Source organism: Myotis myotis, unplaced genomic scaffold (genome assembly GCF_014108235.1).
Source record: "Myotis myotis isolate mMyoMyo1 unplaced genomic scaffold, mMyoMyo1.p scaffold_m19_p_19, whole genome shotgun sequence".
In the NCBI taxonomy this organism is placed as follows: domain Eukaryota; kingdom Metazoa; phylum Chordata; class Mammalia; order Chiroptera; family Vespertilionidae; genus Myotis; species Myotis myotis.
In genome coordinates, this window is record NW_023416323.1 from 23,773,146 (window position 1) to 23,784,339 (window position 11,194).

Below are 11,194 nucleotides of genomic sequence, written 5' to 3' on the forward strand. Positions count from 1 at the left end.
AACAATATATAAAAGTCAGTCTTCATTAATAAAAACTTTTGTAGCAAACTTGGACTAAAATAGAACTTCATTAATCTGACAAAGAATATCTAAGAGGATTTTCCAGCAAACCTCATATGTCACTGTGAATACTGAAAGCTTTCCCTTAAGATCAGAAATAAGACAAGCATGACTGCTTTCACCAATTCTCTCTGATATTTTACTCGAAGTCCTATGTAATGCAATAAGGCAAGCTTCGGAAATAAAGAAATAAAACTATTATTCATAGATGATTTGGTGCACAAAGAACATCCAAGTGAATACAGAGATAAGCTATTAAAATTAACCTGTGAGTTTAATAAAGTCATTGGATAGAAGGAAAATATAGTAAAAATCAATTTATTTCTAGATGTACACAATAAAAATAGAAAAAAGTAGAAATACATAGAATCAAAATACACCCAAACTTAGGCATTGGTTCATTACAAAGCAACTTAAGAACTCTACACAGAACATTTCAAACCACTATTTTAAGAAATGAGAAGACATTTAAGAAATACTCTATTTAATAACTTCCTACAGTAGTAAACTTTGGAGGCAAGGTCCTTATTTTAATAGTATTAATCAATGCATTTTTGGACTAAAAAATAAAATTTTAAAAAATAAAAAACATCTCATGATTACTTTTCCCTGAAATTCATTTTTAGCAAAAATATAGGACATATCGCTCCAGAGAAATAATAATTGTGACTAAATTACGACCCCAGCTTTACTATTTAGAATCAGCTCCTTTGTAAAGCACTTAAATGTGATATCATCTCTTTCTTGATCATGTTAATGGGGGTGAGAAACTGAAGGTACAAACAGACAACAGCCAGAACGCAAGTGGAAACACACTGAGCCACAGTCTGCAGCAACCACAACCTGCAGGAAGCCAACCTACAAACCCGCAACCTGCAGCAGCCGGTCCAGGAAGCCAGACAGCACCTCCTTTGGCAACTGTGCCAAGATGGCCAGGACTCGATCAACAACTGACAGCTTCCCTAATGTCTGTCATCACTGCCAATGCGGGACCCACAGAGAAAGCCTTACCCAGTGCGGCAGAATGCACCCCTCACCCCTGACACAGGAGGCCTACTTGCATTCCCCAATTACAGCTTCCGTGGAGAGCAGCCTGGAGTCAGGCCCACGGAAGCCTTCTCTCTCTCTTCCTCTATAAAGTGTTCCTTCTCCCCTGCCAGCCTTGAGTCTGTACCAAGTACAAGGACGGTGGCTGCCCCTGTAGAGTGAGCTCTGAATAAACAGCCTCTGCCTGCTGGGCATTGAGAAGCAGGTGTCCGTGTGCCCGATCCCTGAGCAGAACAGACTCTGCCATGGCCGTTTCAGGGGCTGACTCTCCTCAGGAACTCGGGCCTTTACAAGAATTTGTCCTGTTTTCCATAATGTTCTCTGTCCTCATAATCCAACGTTAGCACCTGACTCCTCAGAGGTGTTACTTCACACACGGGTTTCCTTTTAGTAGGTTCTCTCTTTAATACCTGCTTGCATTTTTATTTTACTCTTCCCTGTGGATTCCCACTTGTCATCAATGCCAATAGGCTATGGATCAAATGTAACCACGTAAGGGCTGACTTCTTATTCTTAGTCTGTGCCACATCCCCAAGGAAAACTTGGGAATTATTTCCCAGTGATCCTCTGTTGTCTTTGCTGAGATGCCTTATGCTATACAATAAAGACACTGTAATCAAAACAGCTGGTACTGGCGCAAGAACAGGCATATAGATCAGTGGAACAGAACAAAGACCCCAGAAATCAACCCAAGCCATTATGCTCAATTAGTATTTGACAAATGAAGCGAGTGCATACAATGGAGTAAAAACAGTCTCTTCAATAAATGGTGTTGGAAAAATTGGACAGATACATGCAAAAAAGTGAAACTAGACCACCAACTTACACCATACACAAGAATAAACTCAAAATGGATAAAAGACTTAAACGTAAGTCATGAAACCATAAAAATACTAGGAAAAACCATCGACAGCAAAATCTCAGACATCTCTCGTAGCAATATGTTTGCCGATATATCTCCTAGGGCAAGAGATACAAAGGAATAAACAAGCAAATGAGACTACATCAAAATGAAAAGCTTCTGCACAGCAAAAGAAGCTATAAACAAAATGAAAAGGGATCCCACTTGTGGGAGAATATATTTGGCAATGATACATCTGATAAGTGGTTAATTTTCAAAATATGTAAAGAACTCATACAACTTAACAAAAGGAAGACAAACAATTAAAAAATGGGCAAATTGAAGGCCCAAGGCAGGGAGGGGGGCTGAAGGCGGTCAATGAGGAGGAAAGAAGAAACATATGTAATACTTTCAACAATAAAGAATTATTTAAAATAAAAAAAGAAATAAAAAATGGGCAAAGGACCTAAATAGACACTTTTCCAAAGAGGACATACAAATGGCCAAGAGACATATGAAAACATGCTCAGTCACTGATCATCAGAGAGATGCAAATTAAAACAACAATGAGTATCACCTTACAACTGCCAGAATGGCTGCCATCAACAAATCAACAAATGATAACTGCTGGTGAGGATGTGGAGAAAAGAGAACGTTAGTACATTGCTGGTGGGAATACAGACTGGTGCAGCCACTGTGGAAAACAGTATGGAATTTCCTCAAAACAATAAAAATGGAAGTGCCATTTGACCTAGTGATCCCATTTCTAGGAATATACCTTAAGAAACCCAAAACACCAAACAAAAAGAATGTATGCACCCCTGTGTTTATAGCAGAGTTACTTGCAGTAACTAAAATTGGGTAACAGCCTAAGTGCCTATCAGTAGATCAGTGGATAAAAAATCTGTGGTACATTTATACCATGAAATACTATGCAACAGTAAAAAAAGAAGGATTTCGTACCCTTTGAAGCAACATGGATGGACCTGGAGAGAATTATGCTAAGTGAAATAAGCCAGTCAGAGAAAGACAAGTATCTCATGATCTCATTTATATGTGGAATCTAATAAACAAAATAAACTGATGAACAAAATAGATCCAGAGACATGGAAGCATGAAATAGACTGATGAATCTCAGAGGGAAGGAGGTTAGGGGGGTTTGGGGGTGGGGAAGCTATAAACCAAAAAATGTATATGCATAACCCATGGACATAGATAATCATGTGGTAAAGGCCTGGGGGGTGGGTGGGAGTGTGGTGGAGGGGGGTCAATGGGGGAAGTAAAGAGGGACGTCTGTAATACTTTCAACAATAAAGATAAATTTAAAAAATAATTAAAAATAAAAAAGTAAGTGCTACTGTTTGAAGGGGAGATGCAATCACAAGGAAAAGAGAGTGAGGAGAGAGAGCGGAGAGGTACTATTTGGTCTTTGATTCCCAACATTCCCTACATCAGTTGGGTGGCTACACCGCAAAGGGGAGAATTTACACATGGAAGACAATGCAGCTGTAAAAAAGAGGTCCCTCAGTCACAGGGACCTCTCTGCATAGCAGCTCCCCACCGCAGACCCTGGCATCAGAGGACAGAAAGAGGGCAGTGTGTCTCCGCTCCCTGTCATTGCCTGTCTCTCATTGTCCAAAATTTGCCCCACTAGCAGTTAACTCCTCATTTCCAGCTGTGTCCCCTGAGCTTTTCAGACACCCACTGGTGAAGCCATAGGGCACACCCTGTGCCAGGCACTTCATTCCTGCCTAGAAGTGCTGGGAGGAGTCAGAGCCTTGGGGGCCTATCAGGTCAGGGCAGCCTGCTGGAGCCTGTGTCTTCCATCAGATGCCAGCACTCATCCTGGGGGAAGGAGGAGAGGATACCTGTGCTGCTCTTACATGGGGTGGCAGTGGCCATGATTTGCAGGTGGCAGCAAAGGCTGGGACACTTTCCACAAACTAGTAGCAAAAAGGCTAAGACACAACAAGGCCCAAGAAAACATGGCCCAGGCACGTATCACATGGGAAGATTCTGACAAAGGAGGTGTCAACACAATAAAACTTCCCAAGAAAAATAAATAAATTCTGCCCAAACTGGAAATAGAAAGCTGTAGGACCCAGAACTAAGTGGTTAATAGCCACCTGTCCTCCCAACAGAGCGAGCAGAATTAAGTCAGATATGCAATAATGGTAACCCCTAGACAGAGTATTTGTCTTCAGCTGATATGCGTAAAGAGAAGCAACATGGAAATCAAATTAATCTTCCTCTGAGATTAGGATTTTAGTGAGGCTGCCCAGGACTAAGACAAGATATAAAGAGAACATAAGACATTGTTTATGCCTAGAAATAGTTATCTTGAGGGGAAAAGATCCATATTGACTTTGACATGTAAACATATTCCTGCACACATAACAAGGAAAGAGCATTCACTGAAGGAAATGCCACGTTGGAGGAGAAGCCGAGATGTTTGCAACTGTTTAATTGCATAACCAACACTAACAACATTATTTTAGTTCGTATGTGTTTGCTATAAGAACGTAGAAATTTACAGCTCAAAAATGATGACAAAACATGTCTGTGTCTGCCTTGTATGCATATATGCATAACCCATGGACACAGACAATAAGGTGGTGAAGGCCTGGGCGGGGGGTGGGGGCAGGCTGGAGGGCGTCAATGGGGGAAAAAGGGGACATAGGTAACACTTTCAACAATAAAGATTTTTTAAAAAACGGCAAACATGTCTGTGTCTGTCTCTGAGCTTTGAGTGAGTTCGGTCCTGGGACACATGGGGTCTTGCAAGATTCATCATCTAAAGTGCTCCTGAAGAGGAACTAAGAGGGCACAGGTAAATGCCCGTACTCACCACCTCCCACAGCCACATCAAAATTACAACGAAAATAAAAAACAACGATCACTCAGAACCGCCTGGAAGCTGGCTGAATGGAAGTCCTACAACTAGAGGAGAAGAAAGCACACAGACTGGTAGGAGGGCTGGTCCGACACCCATGTGTGCTGCCTTTTTAATTGGGAGGGAGACCCGTGAGGAGCAAGGGTCCCAGTCCCATACCAGACCCCCAGCCCAGGGTCCCAGAGCTGAGAAGAGAAGTCCCTGAACTATGGGCTGTAAAAACCAGCAGGGATTGGGGCTAAGAGACATGGAGGCTGCTGGAATCCCAGGTGTCCCTCTTAAAGGCATGAACTTACTCAGACTCACTTTCTCTGAGCTCCAGCGCCAGGATGTGTTGGGGGACTCAGGCATATATGGTGAGGAACTGGATTGTCTGGTATCAGGGCAGGAACTCGGAGTGGCTTTCTCCCAGATGGGGGTGCTTGCAAGGGTCATTGTTCCAGTACTGGGACCTCCCTTGTTGCAGGGCTGACTGGCAGCCATTTCTGTTTTCTCTGCCCTGGTGATTCCCTGAGATCCTGGCCCATCTAACTTGCAGCCCCACCCAACCTGTTTGCATTGGCTTTTGCATATGAATGGCCTGTCCTGGCTAGGACTTCAGACTTCCCTAAATCAAACTGCAGCTGGGTCAGCATACCCCAAACCTATCAATAAAAGGCCCAAGACCCAGCACTAGCACCAGCCTGCCTTGCTTCACAGCTGGGCCTTGCCTGTGCACCTTCAAGTCCAATACAAATGGCTCCTGCAGGGTGGCCCCAAGAAGTGGCTGACCTTGCACCTCCCTGGAGCTCTAGAGCCAGTAACCTGGGGGACAGCTTCAGATCACAACAGATTACAACTCTACAGGTCCATAAGCAACACACTCACGGGGCAGACTCAGTGAGCACCGAAGCCCCACTGAAGCAAGTCCTGCGCCACAGGGGTGTCTCCTGCACAGCAGCTCTCCCCTGTAGTAGCAGCTGGTCCTCACAGCCAATTGGCTTGGAGGTCAATTCCTCCCCATGATGCCAACAGCAATCAAGGCTCAACTACAAGACTGTGCACACAGCCCACGCAGGGGCGCACCTAGAGTGCCCAGCTCAGGTGACTGGGGAGGCTGAACCACTGGGCCCTACAGGACACCTAGTATACAAGGCCACTCTACCCATTCCAGGAGATATAGTAGTTCTACCCAATACATAGAAACCAACACAAGGAAGCAGGCAAAATGGAGAGACATGTCACAAATGATGAAATGAAAGCAAGCAAACTTTTGGATACAAGTTCAAAAACCATGGTTATAAGATTACTCAAGGATCTTAGTGAGAAAAGCAAAGACATAAAAAAGGACCAGTCAGAAATTATGCATACACTGAGATAAAGAATAATCTACAGTGATTCAACAGTAGAGGATTCCAAAAATCAAAACACCCAATCTGAAGAGCAAAAAGAAAAAAGAATTCAAAAATAGGAGGATAGTGAAAGGAGCCTCTGGGACACGAGCAGTACGGTGCTGGAGGTGGCTAGGACCTGCTCATGAGTTTCAGGAATTACATGTGTTGGTTATTAAACACAGCCTTTAGTAAAAATTAAAGTACAGAAACTCATTATGTTAAAAACAAGGGCAGCAGATCCTCAAAACTCAACCCTCCTTAATTATGTCATTATATTCTACTATTGTCTACGCTCCCGTGATTATTTACTCCTATTGTTTGTTCTTGGAAACACTATACAATGGGCGCTACTGCGTATCTTTTCTGACAGTGAAGACACTTCATGTTGGTAGCCTGAAATCAACCATGGTGTATTTACACGGCAGAAATCGGCCAACACTGCAATCTAGGCCTTAATTTACTTTGATTGTTTACACCAGAAGCTGGCAAACCAGACACAACCTGTTTTTGGTTCAGTCCTTAAACTAAGAAGATTTTTTTACATTTTAAATATAGAAGGAAGAAAGGGGAGGACAGGGGGAAAAAGAAAACATGTGATAGAGACAGACATGGCTGCAAAGCCTGAGATATTTACTAGCAGGCCTTCACAATGAATGTTTCACAAGCCTGATGCAAAAAAAATTAATAATTCAATGAAACTGAGAAACTTCCTTGCTGGCTGTCAGCTCATAGAAGCAACCGCATTCCTTGTCATGTGGCCCCCTCGAGCTTCAAAGCCAGAAAGGGAGAACACCCCTGTATTGAATCCTTCTCAGGCCTTGAGTGTCTTTGGCCGGGAAGCACGCAGTCCCTGTTAAGGAAGGGCTCCCCTGAAAAGGTCAGGCCCACCGAGGCTAGTTACCCTTTCATGAAGTCAGCTGTGCATACAGCATCATCTAATCACAGCGTGGCATCCTGTAACATACATCAGACCTGCCCCAATCAAGAGGATGGATTATACATGCCTTTGGATCACAGCGTCATTCTAGAATTTTTCCTACTACAAGGAGAATCTCATAGTTTCTGTCATATCTACCTCTTTCATTTACATTATTATTTCAAGAAGTTAATGAAATCATGGATATATAATGAATTATATATATGAATCACTCATGTTTCTTCAACAGAAAGAATTACCACATCTGATTTGAGCCTCTTTATAAGTGAAAGCAGTATTTTAAGATTGATAGTTAACAAGAATTTACTTCAGGTGCAGAAATAAATCAATAACCAACCAGCTGTATTTTTCATGAGGTCCACCGAAACACTTGGTTAATAAAAACTTACGTCAGGTGTAGAAATAAAGCAATAACCAAAAAGCGGTATTTTTCACAACATCTGCAGAAACACGTGGAACCTACATGCATTTAGATGATAGGTAAAGAAAACTTTGCATCTGCCATTTCAAATGCCCAGGATGTCACCTCCAGCCTAGCTTTTTCACAAGGAAAATGCCCCTAGCCTTTGTTAAAACAGGACAACAGGCCCAAAATGGGCCTAGGCTAAGCCCATGCCACCAAACCAAGGCGTAACTGATTGCATTTTCAGCAAAACCAGGGGTGAAATCTTAGCCAGTCAGCCCGGAGCCACCTGAGCAGCACTGTTAGGCCTTCTGTCTGATGGACCACCGGGCGCCTAAAGAAAGGGGACTTTCGTAACCCACTCGCCTTTGGCCTGGTAAACTCCCCTGTTCCACCTCCTTCTGTTCAAAATTCTCATTTTGAACAGGGCCTCAGAGCACCTTTCTATCTGCTAGATGGGATGCTGTCCGATTCAAATAGATTTTTGCTCAAATAAACTCATATTTTTAAATATGCCCCAGTTTATCTTTTAACAGTTCTGGCCTCAGAAGAGGGAACCAAAGGAGACACCCCACGGCCCCCAGGAACAACGCAACCAGGACAGGTACCTGCAGAGCCCCTGGCTCGCTGCTTTCTCGCTGCCTCTGGAGGTGCCAGGCAAGGCCCCCGGGGTTCCTGGATCCTGCTCCCAGCTCTGCATAGGAGCTTTCAGACTGAGCACTGCTTGTCCTGGAGCGCGGCCTGAAACCCCAGGAGCCAGACTGGGTCAGACTTAGGCACCTGCTGCGTTCAGGGTCTGACTTGGAAACCTACTGTGTCCAGGCTCAGACTGGGACTGGGTCTGACTAACGCCGGAGTGGGGCCAGTGTGAGGCCTCAGGTGAATATATTTGGTGTGAGGGCTGAACAAGCAGGTTTACCTTATCAAAGAGAATCAAGTTAGAGTGGCCACAGTGGAGAATGTTTGACCTAGATGAGCTTATCCACTTACAAAGTGCCCAGTATAAAAGGGGTCTCATCGGGCACTCTCCATAAAAGATAAAGGAAAAATTATTTTTCTTCCTCTACAGTTTCAGGGGACTGGATGAGACCTTCTGGGACACCCCCTCAGTCCAGAACCTGCAGAAGGGACCCTGGGGAAACTGGCAGAAGCTGGCAAATGGGGAAAATTCTTACTGAATCAGCTCTCCCAGACCTTTATCTGTGAGGCCTGGTCGAGAGAGAAGTAGAATTTCATGTTGTCCTTTGTAAATTCCAACTCTCGTGAATTTGATTGTGGGGTACCCACTGGTTGTTGATTCTTCCTCTCCTGAGACAGCTATTGCCTTCTTTTTAATACATATTTAAAGAATAAGGCTTTTTATTACCACTGTGTGTGCCTGTGTGTGTATGCATGTATATGTTGTACGTATATGTGCATGCTGCATGCATACACAGCACGCACACACACACACATTTCATCTATTATCTCTGCCATATCTACCTTCTCAGCAGTGATTTTAAAAATCTAAATACTGCAGCAATGTTAATTATATTATCTTGACAGAACTTGTTTTCCCAGTAATTGCTCTGTGAGAATTAAATGCTAAATCAGCAAATTTCTAGAGTATTCAGTCAATCTGCTATTATGCAAGATTATGCCTTTTCTGTTAAATGGTTTCCAGAGGCTTACAAAATAGTTTAACTTTGTCCTACATGTGGATTAATTTCCTTTTTCTGGTTTTATTTACATATATTGTGAAATGATTACCATACTAGGTTCATCTAACATGCATCTTCTCATATAGAGACAAAAGAAAGAATAAAGGGGAAAAATTCTTGTGATAAGAACTCTTGGGATTTATTCCCTTAAACTTTGCTATACATCACACAGAAGCACTAGTTAGAGTCATCATATCGTACATGACATCCCTAGCACTTATTTATCTTATTAGTGGACGCTTTTATCTTTTGACTACCTTCCTCCAGTTCCTCCTACCCTCAGCCCCTGCCTCTAGTAACCAGAAGTCTGATCTCTTTTTCTATGACTTTTTCTGTTTTTTATTTCTCATTGTAAGAATTTTATTACAAAGGTCACTCCTAAAAGAATAATATGTCTTTAATAAATTTTGCTGTTTTTTTAGAGTCCACACATAAGTGAAATCATACAGTATATGTCTGACTTACTTCAGTTAGCATAATGCCTTCAAGGTTCATCTATATTGTCCCCAAAATTACAGGATTTTCTTGTGTGTGTGTGTGGTTTTTTTTCCAGCTGAATAATATTTCATTATATATATATATATATATATATATATATATATATATCACACAGCTAGTGGGCAGCAGAGCTGGGATTCTAAGGGAGGAAGTCTGGCTCCAGGTCATTCATTGCCTGCCCAGAGGGAGGAACTATTATCTACCTGGAGAATCTAATGATGTCCCTTGGCCACACCCTCTCAGCTGCAGGCTCTGTTCTGCATGCATCCCCTTCAGTCTCTCCTCTGGCTCCTCTGTTTTTACAGTTGGTTTCTTTCTAGCTCAGTTCTTTCAGGTGCACCCTTTAGTCTTTGGCAATGCTGGGCTCCCCGGGTCCATTCACATTTGAACCTGAAAGACACAAAGAAGCCAAGTTCTGAGAATGAGTTTTGGGCACTGAATGCAGGAAGTAAGTGTAGACATCTTGAGCTGGATTTTCCTGATTGTCTAATGCAGCCGTGGGCAAACTACGGCCAGCGGTTTGAAATGAATAAAACTATTGAAAAAAAAGACCGTACCCTTTTATGTAATGATGTTTATTTTGAATTTATATTAGTTCACACAAACACTCCATCCATGCTTTTGTTCTGGCCCTCCGGTCCAGTTTAAGAACCCATTGTGGCCCTCCAGTCAAAAAGTTTGCCCACCCCTGGTCTAATGTCATCACAAGGGCCCTTACAAAAGGGAAGCAGGATAGTCAGAGTCAGCGAAGGAGATGCGAGATGGAAGCAGAGGTCAGAGTGATCGGAGTCAAGGATTTCAGGCAGCCTTGAGCAGCTAGAAAAGGTAGGGAATAGGTTCCCCCTGAGAGCGTCCAGAAGGAACATAGCCTCAATGACACCTTGACTTTAGTCCTCCAGAGCTGAGGCTTCTGACCTCCAGACTGTAAGGAATAAATTTGTGTTGGTTAGTCACCAGGTTTGTGGCAGTTTTTTACCACAGTGATAGGAAACTGGTACATCAGAGCCTTCTCTATTCTTCATGACGGTGACTCCTTTCCAGTGTCCAGGGCAATTGTCCCATAGCACTCCTCACTGTGTCGGTTCCCTATTGATTAAAGTTAAACATGGGTGATGACGTGTGCCTCCCACTCATCACACCAAGAAGAAGATAAGGTCAAACTGTCCCACAACGGGTGATGCTAAATTTGGCCCTGGTTCAGGGTAGCTCTCTCATCTCCCCACTGCAAAGGCATATCCTTCTTCAGTCTGAATAAATAAACCGTAGGATATAACTTTAAGAACATGTGATTATCCTGCTCCTAAACAGCCATGCAACAGTTTTGGTGGCATGACAGTTATGTAAAATGCATTCTGGAAGCCTGGTAATTTTGCAGTGTACGCATTTTGAGCCTCTTGCTAATGGCATTAGAAGAAACTTGATGCTAATCTAGTTGTTCAGGG

The 11,194-nt window shown here is 43.0% G+C and overlaps 1 long non-coding RNA gene across 1 annotated transcript in view; it reads right to left on the bottom strand.

Moving 5' to 3' along the window:
* Window positions 1–9,742, bottom strand: part of LOC118674564 — a 65,462-nt gene extending 55,720 nt beyond the window's left edge. Inside the window, exon 1 of the long non-coding RNA XR_004973666.1 lies at window positions 8,163–9,742. This is a non-coding gene — a long non-coding RNA (uncharacterized LOC118674564). The remainder of the gene's footprint in view (window positions 1–8,162) is intronic.
* Between the last annotated feature and the right edge of the window lie 1,452 nt (window positions 9,743–11,194).